Here is a 15,299-nt window from a genome sequence, read left to right on the forward strand (position 1 = left end):
TATGTCTCGGGACAGTTCCGAGACATGCAAAACAATAATTCATGAGGTATTCTTTATAATTAGGGAAACAATATGTCATCCAGACATGGAAGCGCTGGTACCAAGGACACAGCACACACTATACTGATAAGAACGTGATATGTATATTTTCAGTTCGTTACCTAAGGAATGTCCACGGCAGTAGAAATTATCTCTATCTGCCACACAGATAAGTCTGAGCAGAGAAATCCTAATAAGAACAAAGAAACCCTTATAAGAGCAAATTTTAACTAGTAACTTACTGGAAAGTGTATATACAATACATAGGGGGCAATTTTACCCCAACAGTGATGTCGTCTCTGCTGTGTAGCAACTCCACCCTCCAAAGGAGGAAGAAGAAGTAGAGAAGTGAGGGCTGAGCCAATCCACATGCACATCTGGGACACTGCCCTCTGCTAATTGGACATTATTCACCTTTTGTTTACAGCTGTATAAAATACAAAACCCAGAAGAGAACTGTAAGAAAGCTGGTTGAGCATGAGACTGACTTGCATTCGCTCTGCTATTCTTCCAGGCTGCCCTGAATGAACACCAAATGCTGCACTGCCGTTTTCATCTTTAAAGAGGGTTTCTTCAGTATGAGAATTTATTCACACATCCTAATTCATCCTCCACTGACATGGGCATCACACCTGATGCCCCTAAAATTCCAAAAAAACTCAAATCTAACATTACCAAAAAAGAACACCTGGCTTTGAGGGACTTGAAATGTAATTGATAGAACTAAACTTGACAATATACCGAGTTGGAAACTCTAGGTAACATTTGAACCATTTTTCACATTCCTCAAAGCCAATATGAGTCAGATTTAGTCCAATGCATTTGACAGCATCTGGGGATCCAGTAGAGCAGATGTTCACCATATCATCCACAATCCGATGGCATGGTAGAAAGATTTTACAGGACACTTAAAGACCAGCTAGCAAAGCTCCTGTATTCCACAGACTCTGAGTGGGATGATCTTCTTAGAAAAGTTGAGCTTGCATACAATCAGTGTTCAAATTGTGTCAGAGGTATTGGGGGGGGTATAACAGTATGGGATAAGGTGTAACTAATCTGGCATTACTTAAGAAATATATAAATTAGATTACCAAGTAAACCATTCCATAAAATATTTCCTTTTAATATCCTTATCCTTAAGTATTAACAGGCAAGCCCTCAAAATCTTCATGAAATCCATGAAATCAGGCAGATTTTGACTCGACACATCCAGTGAAAAGTCACTTATCAACTGACATTATACAGGCAAACTAGACGCGGTTTCTGGTATTTCTCAATCAAAGGATCTATTCATTGCTGCTCTGTAATTGAAATGGGGAGGACGCACAACTTTCGATGTGTGCACTTGCTAGAAAAATTGCTGTTCATTGGAAATAAGCTATCAGTACAGAAGCATATTGCTACAGAAGCGTATTGCTACCACCCAAAAAAAAAAAAAAAAAAGAAGTCCAAGACCATTTGTAGTTCTTATGGGTAAGCTTGCAATACAACAGAACTTGATAGGAACTGAAACTATATTGCCCCTGGGAATTGTTTTAAAAATGCGTCTCTTTAGTTAAAAGCCTGATAACACCAATCAGCTATAACATTATGACCACCTGCCTAATATTGTGTAGTCCCCGTTTGCCACCAAAAAAGCCCTGACCTGTTGATGGCAATGGACTCCACTAGACCTCTGAAGGTGTGCTGTGGTATCTGGCACCAAGACATTAGCAGCAGATCCTTTAAGTCCTGTAAGTTGTGAGGTGGGACCTCCATGGATCGGATTTGTTTGTCCAACACATCCCACAGATGCTCCATTGGATTGAGATCTGGGGAATTTGGAGGCCAAGTCAACACCTTGAACTCGTGATTCATCAGACCAGGCCACCTTCTTCCATTTCTCCGTGATCCAGTTCTGATGCTCACGTGCCCATTGTAAGCGCTTTCGGCAGTGGCCGGGGGTTCAGCATGGGCACCCTGACTGGTCTGCGGCTACGCAGCCCCATACACAACAAACTGCAATGCACTGTGTGTTCTGACACTTTTCTATCAGAACCAGCATTAACTTTTTCAGCAATTTGAGCTACAGAAGTTCGTCTGTTGGATCAGACCACACAGGCCAGCCTTCGCTTCCCACGTGTATCAATGAGCCTTGGCCACCCATGACCCTGTCGCCGGTTCACCGCTTTTCCTTTCTTGGACCACTTTTGATAGGTACTGACCACTGCAGACCGGGAGCACCCCACAAGAGCTGCAGTTTTGGAGATCTAGGCATCACAATCTGGCCCTTGTCAAAGTTGCTCAGATCCTTACACTTGCCCATTTTTTCTGCTTCTAACACATCAACTTTGAGGACAACATGATCACTTGCTGCCTAATATGTCCCACCCACTGACAGGTGCCATGACATTATCAGTGTTATTCACTTCACCTGTTAGTGGTCATAATGTTATGGCTGATCGGTGTATTTCATTGTGTTGTGTTGTCATGAAACAAAAACCAGATGCTGCCACAAAATATACTAATTAGAAAAAAAGAACCAAACAAAGTGCTAATAGCAATTGTAGCTGGACCTACCCGCTCAGGATTTGGACCACCAACCACAGGAACCGCATCTGCAGGCACTCCAGCACAGTAGAGTGTTAAGCCCACTACACCTAAAAACCTGGTTTCACAACATAAATTAACGCTCTACTGACTTTTTTGATGAGTGGTTAAGTCATCTGTAATGCGCTCATATACCATATGATCCCTGTTTCACTAGCTAAACAGGAATTGCAAGTGTTTCGGGCATTGTCCACTTTTACTATAACCTCGGTCTTAATAGCAAAGTGACAAACGGGAAATTAATAAAATGTTGAAATAATTGAATACATTTTGAAATAAATGAATAAATAAATGTTGACATAAACAAATGAATTAATAAACTTTGAAATAAATATACGAAACAAATTTGATTAAATAAATACACGAATAAACAAATAAATGTCCATTATTTACTTATTAATGTATTAATTTCTCTGCGTATTTATTTTTAATTTTGGCATAGACAGTACTCCATAGACATGGAGGGTACTTAAAAATAATGATTAATGTTTAAATGTTAAATAATAATAAAAATGTTAAATAATAATAATAATAATAATAATAAAATGTTTATACAATTATAACAGAAACCTACTTTAAATCTCCATGTTTTCGGCAAAAAAAGGCGACCACGAAGGGACTCGAACCCTCAATCTTCTGATCCGAAGTCAGACGCCTTATCCATTAGGCCACGCAGTCACATATGTAAAGAAGTCGCCGATTGCATTCAATAGGTGGAATACTCAGCAGTGGTGGTAATTAGTAATTCTTAATATCAGTGCCTTTCTTTAAATTGAAGTTTTCAATTATAAAGTATTTATTGTTGGACCTGCCATAAACTCTACAGAGCAAAAGGACCCGGCTTCAGTACCACCTGGCGACAAATAACCAGCCAGTCCAGGCTGAGATTCCTGACAGACGCATTGGGGTCCGTGTGCAAAATAGGGGTCTTATGTCAATATTTTATATTGGTAGCACTGGCTACCCCCTTTTCTGCTAAGTCAAAGAGTTCAGATGGCACTCCTTTCCTTTATTTGTCCTTCGAGACAGTTTTGAACCTGAAACCCTCAGGATATATTAACTCTACAGTTCTCGGCTTTCCCAGCGGCGCCAAAGCTGGGGAAAGTGCAAATTGGAGTGCCACCTCCTATGGATAATGTGTGACGAAATTAAAACCATTTAGAAAAAAAGAAAATAAATCTCTCTCTATATATATTTATTAATTTTGTTTATTATTTATTCGTTTATGTTTTTAGTATTTATTTATTTATTTGTTAATTTATTTCCGATTTTAATGTAGTTTTACACAGCTATTTTAAGTTTATTTTACTGATGACAGCTGAGATGGTGGGGGAACGTGGGAGGGCATTGGGGAGGGACGTAAAAAAAGTAGTTTGTATTGTATGTTTCTGTCAACAGTAAAAAAAAATGGTTAAAAAAGTTATATGGAGTATGAACTGAAATCTCAAGGCCTTATATAAATGTAGAAACGTGTATTATATAAATAACAAACTACAACGATAAACTATATACTATATATATATATATATATATATATATATATATATATATATATATATATATACTACAAAAACTATATACACACTATAAACAAAATACTATATATATATATATATATACAGTGAGGGAAAAACGTATTTGATCCCCTGCTGATTTTGTACGTTTGCCCACTGACAAAGAAATTATCAGTCTATAATTTTAATGGTAGGTGTATTGTAACAGTGAGAGACAGAATAACAACAAAAAAATCCAGAAAAACGCATTTCAAAAAAGTAATAAATTGATTTGCATGTTAATGAGGGAAATAAGTATTTACAACAAATACATGATCTATTGCACCATGTTTGTGAGGCAGAAGGGACTGGATTTACGGAAACTTCACTGCGAAATTCAAAACAATATAAATATATATTGTAACACGGCTGGGGGTTGGGACGTGTTGACACGGGGTCAAGGTTAGTGCACAGGGAGACAGACAAACCAGGAAGCCACAGATGGGTTGTAAACGGAGCGTTCCGTTATTTTATTAACGGTAGTTGGTTTGCGAGACGAGGTCTTGTAAAGAATAAAAAAAAGAAACCTATACTCCGGTCTGGCTAACCTCTTGCTGGGCGTCGGCCTTAACTAGCTCCGGACCTCTATAGAAGTCATTTATAGAAGTAGTCAATATTATTATATTTATGAATTAACTCGTTATTCGTTTGTTTGTTTTTACTACGTCATACACAGTGTTCAATATACAGTACTTGTAATAGGATACTGTACACCCGTCTCATGAATACCACTTCTGGATAATTGGAAAGATTTTGAAATGAGCAATGCTTTGAATAGCACTGTCTATGTCTCCATCGGGTGTTAAATGTATGTATTGCACCTTGATATAAAAGGACAGTTATGCGCGCCAAAAAGAGATGTGTATTAAACATTTAATTTCGCAAAACGTACTCACATATACAATAATTGTCTAAATAATATCACTTTATTACCACTTTATAAAAAAACGAAGGATTTCCAGAACTCAGATAATTAAAAAACGTTGTACATGTGATTGAGAAAGAATAATATTAATGTGAAACAAATAAAGTTTTAACATTGCATTATAATACAAAATTAAATGAAACAACTTACAATTGGTGAAAAAAACCTATCCGTTTAAATGAGAACTTGTTCTCAATGCCCTTACCTGGTTAAATAAAGGTTTTAATTTAATTAATTACATAAATTAGATTATATATTTCTACGCCCAATTATTGTTAAGTTTTTGTAGCCTACGGGTTACTGTGAAACTGTTTTGAATTGAAAGCCATTTAACACATTTTCATTTTTTTGTATAATTTCTCAATAAGGGCCGCCCACACTTTCAGTTGAAGGGCTTGGATTTATATCTTGTATGTGTATTTATATTTGTTTCCCTAAACACAAACTGTTTGGTCATTTATCTATCATCCATACAGTCTTGTGCATTGTGTCTAGCTTTGCTATAATATACAGTATGATGTGTTACTTTTGAGAGGTGTTATTTTATTGTTTTATTTTTTGGCTACTTTTAAGTTCCAGCATAGAACTACGTAATTCCTGTTTTAATTGCAATATAGGCTGCTATATGTAATATTCAATATATAGGTACATATTTAATGATGAATATAGATACAGTGTTTGAGGATACCGGTAAAGCACTCCCGTTACATACCACAGATTTAGTGCCTTAGTATATTTCTTTATATTTACTTATACGTAATTATAATTTCTTTGGCTGTGTTAAACACATAATCCAAAACAAAGGCTTCACCAGAATTTAACAAATAATTTGTCATATATGTAATGATTCAAACGTAAAAAGTTTTAGCGAGACCAAATCGAAACTTGTAATCACTGTTCTTATATCATTTGTAAAGTGAACATTTTTGGAATGCAAGGCGGGAATCTATATGTAATGCAAGTTTATATATTCACCTTTTAACCTGATACAGTGAGGGAAAAAGTATTTGATCCCCTGCTGATTTTGTACGTTTGCCCACTGACAAAGAAATGATCAGTCTATAATTGTAATGGTAGGTGTATTTTAACAGTCAGAGACAGAATAACAACAAAAAAAATCCAGAAAAAACGCATTTCAAAAAAGTTATAAATTGATTTGCATGTTAATGAGGGAAATAAGTATTTGATCCTCTATCAATCAGCAAGATTTCTGGCTCCCAGGTGTCTTTTATACAGGTAACGAGCTGAGATTAGGAGCACTCTCTTAAAGGGAGTTCTCTTAATCTCAGCTCGTTACCTGTATAAAAGACACCTGTCCACAGAAGCAATCAATCAATCAGATTCCAAACTCTCCACCATGGCCAAGACCAAAGAGCTGTCCAAGGATGTCAGGGACAAGATTGTAGACCTACAAAAGGCTGGAATGGGCTAGAAGACCATCGCCAAGCAGCTTGGTGAGAAGGTGACAACAGTTGGTGTGATTATTCGCAAATGGAAGAAACACAAAATAACTGTCAGTCTCCCTCGGTCTGGGGCTCCATGCAAGATCTCACCTCGTGGAGTTTCAATGATCATGAGAACGGTGAGGAATCAGCCCAGAACTACACGGGAGGATCTTGTTAATGATCTCAAGGCAGCTGGCACCATAGTCACCAAGAAAACAATTTGTAACACACTACAGTGTGAAGGACTGAAATCCTGCAGCACCCGCAAGGTCCCCCTGCTCAAGAAAGCACATGTACAGGCCCGTCTGAAGTTTGCCAATGAACATCTGAATGATTCAGAGGAGAACTGGATGAAAGTGTTGTGGTCAGATGAGACCAAAATCGAGCTCTTTGGCATCAACTCAACTCGCCGTGTTTGGAGGAGGAGGAATGACCCAAAGAACACCATCCCCACTGTCAAACATGGAGGTGGAAACATTATACTTTGGGGGTGTTTTTCTGCTAAGGGGACAGGACAACTGCACTGCATCAAAGGGACGATGGATGGGGCCATGTACAGTCAAATCTTGGGTGAGAACCTCCTTCCCTCAGCCAGGGCATTGAAAATGGGTCGTGGAAGAGTATTCCAGCATGACAATGACCCAAAACACAGAGCCAAGGCAACAAAGGTGTGGCTCAAGAAGAAGCACATTAAGGTCCTGGAGTGGACTAGCTAGTCTCCAGACCTTAATCCCATACAAAATCTGTGGAGGGAGCTGAAGGTTCAAGTTGCCAAACATCAGCCTCGAAACCTTAATGACTTGGAGAGGATCTGCAAAGAGGAGTGGGACAAAATCCCTCCTGAGATGTGTGCAAACCTGGTGGCCAACTACAAGAAACGTCTGACATCTGTGATTGCCAACAAGGGTTTTGCCACCAAGTACTAAGTCGAAGGGGTCAAATACTTATTTCCCTCATTAACATGCAAATCAATTTATAACTTTTTTTTCTGGATTTTTTTGTTGTTATTCTGTCTCTCACTGTTAAAATACACCTACCATTAAAATTATAGACTGATCATTTCTTTGTCAGTGAGCAAACGTACAAAATCAGCAGGGGATCAAATACTTTTTCCCTCACTGTATTAATCGTAATATTGGGGGTAAAATGTAAATAAAAATAAAGACTAACATTTACATGTATTTAAATATTTGATTTTCTGCAAATGTATATACATCTCATAAATTCAGTCGTAATGTGTTGGAAAGGGTTTTTGGCAAACCAGTCTAAACTAGTTCTGTTCACCCTGTATGTCTCAGAGCGAAGCAGACAAAAGTAAATGTCATAAAATAAGGGATGCGAACCAATGAACGGTCTTCTTGGGTTTAACAATCTTATTTGCATTTTCTTTTGGATTTTCTAATAATACGAAACAATTCCTGAACCAGCGAAGTCTGCTCCCAAGAAGGGCTCCAAGAAAGCCATGACCAAGACGGTAGTGAAGGGCGGCAAGAAGCGCAGAAAGTCCAGGAAGGAGAACTATGCATCTACGTGTACAAAGTGCTGAAGCAGGTACACCCAGACACTGGCATGTCTTCCAAGGCCATGGGCATCATGAACTCCTTCGTCAACGACAAAGCTATGAAAGAGAAATGGAAGTAATTTACCACTTTTCCAGCAATACCTGCTTCCTGTAGCACTCTTGATGACATCAAAACAGGCTTGTTTGTTTTGTCATTTTGGCCAAATTAAAAAGTTCATAACTGGCTGCTTAAATGCTGAAGTGTGACAATCCTTTCTGTATGAAGATTCTGGAAAATAAGCTTCAGCACATGGGGAATAACCCCTTCAAAATAGTCAAGCATCACCTCAGGGGGAAATGCTTTAGTCACTTCAAAATCTGGTAAATCACTGAAGGGACAATGTCCAGCCACACCATACAGGGATTTATTCTCAGGATTATTTTGTACACATTGTCAATGGTAACGATGGCATGCAGCTATACGAAGAACACATGACTCTTCTATCTTATCAGACATATCATTATAATGACCAGTGTTGGGGGTAACATGCTACTAAGTTACTAAGTAATGCGTTACAGTAATGTAATTACTTCTTGTAGTATGTAGTATGGTTCCAAAAGGAGTAATAATATTACAGTTACTGATAAAAAAAAATGTCTTGTTACATATTGTAATGATATGGCCTTTTCGTTTGCCCTCCTTATTGGAGTTTGTCACTAATGGCAGTAATAATGGAGAGGACGCAGGGTCTAACAGAGCAACAGGAACTGTATTTAGCACAGTGTTATGCCCCGTTTCCACTAGCCAAGTTTAGTTGCACCTCAGCATGGCTGTTCCGGTTCAGGGCGTTTCCACTAGGGCTCAGCTGCACCTCCACCTGTGCCCAAACTAGTTTCAGGAGGCACAGTTTCGTACATCGTACCGCCTGAGTCACAAACTGGTCTGGGGCACGTACAGTGACGTCCCTTACGCAATGCCACTGCATTTGGAAATTGTAACTACAGTAGCGGCAGCTCTTGATGCAAGAGATGCGGTAGAAACTTTCCCAAGAAGGAATATGTGTGTTTACCTTGGGCCACATGGGATTAGTTGCTTGGAGCAGAAAGACATTTAAGAGTGTTTGAAAAGATCATGAAAATCCTGCTGGAGAAAGCACTGCATCGTACTGCAATACAATCTGTCATAATGAAATACATTCCTTTTTTTTGTTAAAATACACACAAATATGAAATATTTGTCCTGGATTTAAATTAAATGGCTTGTAAATTATCTCAAAATTATTTAAATGTCATGGTTTTTAGCTTCCCCTATTTACACTATCTTAAAACAATTAAAATATCTAAAACAGAGGCTAATTTTTATGTGATCAATCCCATGAAGAATCGTATATTTTAATTATATTTGTAATCCCTCATTATCGCTATAACTATGTTAATGGTAATTCAAGTATAGACGCTGTACCAACTGCAGAAATACAAACCTTTCAACATTACAAAATGTAGCGATTAATACAACTGATCCATTAATTGCGATGTCAAAGGTATTTTTCAAAGGAATCCCATTCAAAATAAAAGTTGATGCCACATGCGATGTTATTGATTTGTGATCATGATACAGGGCCCTGGGCCCCCTCCTGTTCTCTCTCTACACTCGCTCCCTGGGCCCCCTCATCGTATCCCATGGTTTCTCCTACCACTTCTATGCTGATGATGCCCAGATCTTCCTGTCCATTCCCTCTTCTGACTGTTTCATCCCCTCTCGCATCTCTTCCTGTTTGTCTGCTATCTCTGCCGGGATGCACTCGCACCACCTCAAGCTCAACCTGTCCAACTCAGATCTCCTGTTTTTCCCCCACTCTTCCTCACCTTCTGCTTATCTCTCCATCTCAATCCCCTTGGAATCCACCACACTCTCTCCTTCTTCTTCAGCTAAAAATCTAGGAGTCACCCTCAATCCTGCACTCTCCTACACCCAGCACATCACTACGCTGACACGCACCTGTAGATTCTTCGTGAGCAACATACGCTGAATCCGTCTCTTCCTCACTGACTACTTGACTCAGCTGCTTGTCCAGTCACTGGTCTTCTCCCACCTGGACTGCTGCAACTCCCTCCTGGCCGGCCTGCCTGGAACTACTCCCCGCCCGCTCCAGCTCATCCAGAAGTCTGCGGCTCGTTTGGTATTCTCTCTGCCCCGATTCATATATGGTACTCCACTGCTCGGCTCCTTCCACTGGCTCCCGATACCGGCACGCATTCCGTTCAAGACATTGACCTTCACCTACTGCTGTCTCGACCACACTGCACTAAGCTACCTTCAGTCCCTTTTCTCCCCATACATCCCCTCCAGACCACTGTGCTCTTCCGGTGCCAAAAGACTAACTCTGTCTCCTCTCCAATCTCCTTCCTCCAGAGCCCGCTCCTTCTCATCTCTGGCCCCTAAATGGTGGAACGACCTTCCCACCAGAGTCAAAACAGCAGAGTCCTTGACCTCCTTCCGGCGCTTACTCAAGACACATCTTTTCAGACACTACTTGTAATATTAGTCCTTTTAATCCCTGTTAGATAGCACTTCATAGCATTTTATCATGCTTCTTGCATTACTGATTGATTTCCTCCTTGCTCCCTTTCCCGTAACCCTTGACTGTGACCTTATATCTTGACGGCACTTAGCTTTACTTCCAGTATGTATGTCCGCACTTACTGTACTTAACTGTATAAATTGGAAGTTGTAAAATGTATTTTATCTTGAATTGCTTTGTTAATGTAAATTTGAATTTGTAATGTTTGATGCCTTGTACTGAATTGTATTCTTGCACTTTGTATTGCACTTATGTTGTAAGTTGCCCTGGATAAGGGCGTCTGCCAAGAAATAAATAATAATAAATATAGCTGTAAGCAGCAATGCAGGGGGCCAAGTACACATCTACACAGTACCATTCATTCTAACAGATTATAATGTACTTCAAAACTGCTTTTAATGACACCTTATGCAATGTAAACATTGCTGAAATTTGATTGGCTCATGGCAACCATCTCGTTTCATCAATCATATTGCCTTTAACAAATCTGATGGAGGATCTAGCCAAGGGCATGTGTACAAAATTCCACATCAATCGTACCTGCGGTTTCAGAGGAGAAGACATTTGAAAATTGTCCAAAATGTGTCACTTAAACCAATCTGGCCACCAGCCCATGTGACATATGGCTTCCATATTACATATGACATCACTCTACACAGCTGTGTATCACTGTATCAAGTGTATTATTTGTATACGCTTTTGAAAATAACGGCAGAAAAAATATCATAATAATACTAATAAAATCTATTCGTTGCAGGCAACTATTGAGGCTTCCAGGTGATTCCAGTCAAGAAATGTATGGTTTCAGACTCCTAATCATATAAATCACATGAAGGCACATTTTGATAAAATCGGTTTTCATGGTCAAGTTCCCCCTCATGTGGTCAAATATGTTAAAGTACAATCCAGTATTAATCTCAAAAAATCAACTACCCTGATTTGATTTCAATGTATCATTTTTAATTAAATTAGTTATAATATCAATAGCTCTGGTATCATAATACATTAGTAAACACTTTATTCTACAAGTCTCGTTTGTGTACATCAATCTAAAAACTTGTATAGTATAAAAAACTTGTATAAAAACTGCTGCAGCTTTTCAATTCACAGTTATCATTTAACCTCATTTAGTTGCTAACTTTCTGTTTCATTTGGTTGTCACATTGATTACCGATGTGCATGTTGTAAATGCAATGTTTTTCATTAAGGGGCAAATATCTCCAATTATTAATATTACGCGCCTCAATAAGTAGGTTCGTTTTTTCGAGTGTAGATCGCACAGTAAACGTCTTTTCTTTACCCTTTCAAATCCACTGGATAGAGCCAGCGTTTCTGCACGGTTCAGTATATAACATGTCACCATTAGTTACGATTTCACGGAGAGAGAAGAGGACAAAGTCGTGCCCCCGTGTTGCATCGTTAACATTAAACAGGAAGTCAACAAATCTGAATACAGGCTATAACATAACATCACACACCAAGATTCACATCTGTCCCATCTGCGGTTTCAGAGAAGATTTTTATAGATTTTCCAAAATGTGTCACTTAAGCCACTATGGCCACCAGACCATGTGACATATGGCCTCCATATTGCATATGGCATAGCACGACATAGTCATCTGTCACCATATGAAGTTTCATGAGTTTGCGTCGAGCGGTTTGGGTTTTATAGTCTATTGAAAAAAACGGCGGAAAAATCATAATAATTTTTGAATTTTGCTGATAGGTTATTCTGGGGTCAATATCATGCTTTTGTTAGTATGTGTATTTTGCATTCGTGCACAGTCATTTTCTTGTGGCTGCCATGTTGTTGAACACAGTCACTTGTCTCTTGCACACGTGATAGATAGCAGTGTCTATGTAATACATGCAAAGTTTCAGCTTTAGGCTTTAGGGTTAGTACTAGCTGTTGTCATTTTAAAATCCAACATTGCGGCTTAACCGTGTACCTCACAATCTTAATTATTAGGTTTTATGTTCAATGCACAGACATAAACATAGGTGCTGAGTTTCATCTGTGTGCTGCATTCCAGTGTAGAGGTGATACTTGTCTGAAGCGACACATACGTTTTTTTCATTGGCCCACAGCACCCATATTTTTCACTGGGGCAACTAGCCAGTAGGACTCTGTACTAGTGTCATGCATACCAATTTGTGGCACAGTGGGTATAAGTGGCATGGATTACAAGGCACCAAAGCTGGAATCAGAGAATGCTACATGGCGGACAAAGCGTGCGCCCCCGGGGAACTTCTGATGAACAAGCGTAATAGTGGGGCATAAGGTATGCATGTGTGTGAAGTGGCATATGCATGTGCCATTAGGTTTTGGAGAAGAAGATTTTTGTTGCATTTCACAATTTAGATTCCTATCACAATATTTAGCAACACCATGACACCAGCATGTGAAGTTTTCACTGCATTTGTAGGTATAAGTGGTTTCTACAACACTTGTGAGTTTCGTGCGTTTTCATGCATGTATAAGCGTTTTATGGACATTTAAAAATTTCAAGTTTTCTGCATTGAAGATACAGAATGCAATTTCCAAGTTTGTCCTCATGATGGAGGCAGAGGTCTACATAACGAATGTCAGTATATGGTTGAGGCTGTCATTTTCATTGGTGTATAGCAGTCATGTTTTTTGTCCAATCAACTTGGCTTTTTCAACTTTGACAGATGTTTGTACTAGTGTTAATCACTGAAAATTTAAGCACCTTTGGATTCACTGTTTTATAGATATTCACTGCTGCATGTGACATGGCGTTCAGCATCGGTACCAGCGCGCTGTGTCACCTTTGGTGCCAAAACTCACCACAATCAAGCATAACATTGTAATTTAATATTTTGCCAAGTTTAGTGAGTTTTTGAATATGGCTCATGGGGTTTTTTGTGGGTCAAAGTTCATGCTTTTTTAAATACGCGTATTTTGCATACGTGCTCTGTCATTTGCTGGTGGCTCCCATGTTCTTGCATGCAGTCACTTGCCTTTTGCACATGTGATAGATTGCAGTATCTATGTAATACATGCACAGTTTCAGGGCAATGGGCTTTATCGTTCTGGAGTAGTAGCCGTTTTCATATTCGCACGCGGATTCATGTTAAATCCAACAGTACGGCTAAACCGTGTACCCCACCAATTTCATTTTCTGGTTTTCTCTTCAAGGCAGAGGCATACACACATGTGCAGAGTTTCATGTGTGTACTGCATTCCAGTGTGCAGGAAATGTGTAACTTGTCTAAAGCAGCGTGTATGTTTTTTTCATTGGCTCACAGCACCCATGTTTTTCACTGGGGCAACTCGCCTTTAACAACCTTGGTAGTACTCTGTACTAGTGTCATGCATACCAATTTGTGGCACAGTGGGTATAAGTGGCATGGAGTAGAAGGCACCAAGGCTTGAATCAGAAAACGCAGCCTGTCAGACAAAGCGTGAGACCGAGCAACTTCTGATGAACAAGCGTAACAGTAGGCCATAAGGTATGCATGTGTATGAATTGGCATATGCATGTGTCCGTTGGTTTTGGAGAAGAAGATTTTTGTAGCATTTCACAATTTCGCCTCTAATCGCAACATGGTGGCGGCACCATGTGACCGACACGTGTAGTTTTCACTGCATTTGTAGGTATAAGTTGTGTTTACAACACATGTGAGTTTCGTGAGTTTTAATGCATGTATGAGCGTTTTAGGTCATTAGAAGTTTTGGCGGAAGGGAATTTTTTTTAAATAATAATAATAATAATAATAATAATAATAATAATAATAATAATAATAATAAAAATCGTAACAGGAACAATAGGCTTCCAGCACTAGTTTCCATCTTGGCGACCACTTGTTTGTCCTATTTATTTCAAACTGCTATTTATTTTATTTCAAACTCCAAAGCTGCCTTTTGAAAAATATTTCTGTTAATGACAGTAACTGAAGCACTTGTTTGTGGCACTATATGTTAAACTAAATCCCTTATTTTAGAAAGATGTGTAGTTGGACTTGTTCTGGGCTCTGATGCTAATGTTTAAAGAGATAAGTGGCAATACAAATTTCCTATGGTGCTTTATTAAAACAACAAAAGGTAACAGTATGTTTCTGTCATTATTCGACTGCTTGTGTTGGTATAACTTTGTAATTGTTTAGTGAGATCATGCAACGTTTGGGGTGTAATGCAAAGTAATCTAAAAGTAATGTAATTAATTACTTTGCCCAGGGAAGGTAAGGTATTTAGTATTTTTTATATGAGTAGAGTACAATGTAATATATTACTTTTTGTGAGTAACGACTCCAACACTGACAATGACACATGCAAAATCTATAAATTTACTGAAACAAGCAGAAAAGCCAGCTAAAGCATGGGCAGAAAGATTCTCTGCAGATATTCCAACAACAGCAACTTTAATTTTATGTTTTTCGTCATCTATTTCAATAGTAACCCCTTCAAGTTGAAGCTCAAACAGATCCAGGCCTGGAATATCAAAAATGCACTGAAAACATAGCACAAATAGGTTTGACTGCCTATATATATATACTATCATCTACATTTATGTACACTGCAAGTTCAACCTTATCTGAATTTTTTTTTAACTGTGTAAATGGGCAACTGTATGTAAAATAATGTGATATATTGAAACAATTGTAAACAGCCCTTAATAAAGTGTCTGCATAAAAATATTAATA

General features: G+C 38.6%; 1 protein-coding gene and 1 non-coding gene across 2 annotated transcripts in view; both read right to left on the minus strand.

Moving 5' to 3' along the window:
- Positions 1-15,299, minus strand: part of LOC136711324 (histone H2A-like) — a 30,333-nt gene that overhangs the window by 8,266 nt on the left and 6,768 nt on the right. The window lies entirely within an intron of this gene.
- On the minus strand, positions 3,234-3,306 carry trnar-ucg (transfer RNA arginine (anticodon UCG)). The gene has a single exon. It is a non-coding gene; the product is annotated as a tRNA-Arg (tRNA).

The sequence above is a fragment of the Amia ocellicauda genome, chromosome 16 (genome assembly GCF_036373705.1).
Source record: "Amia ocellicauda isolate fAmiCal2 chromosome 16, fAmiCal2.hap1, whole genome shotgun sequence".
Classification (NCBI taxonomy): Eukaryota; Metazoa; Chordata; class Actinopteri; order Amiiformes; family Amiidae; genus Amia; species Amia ocellicauda.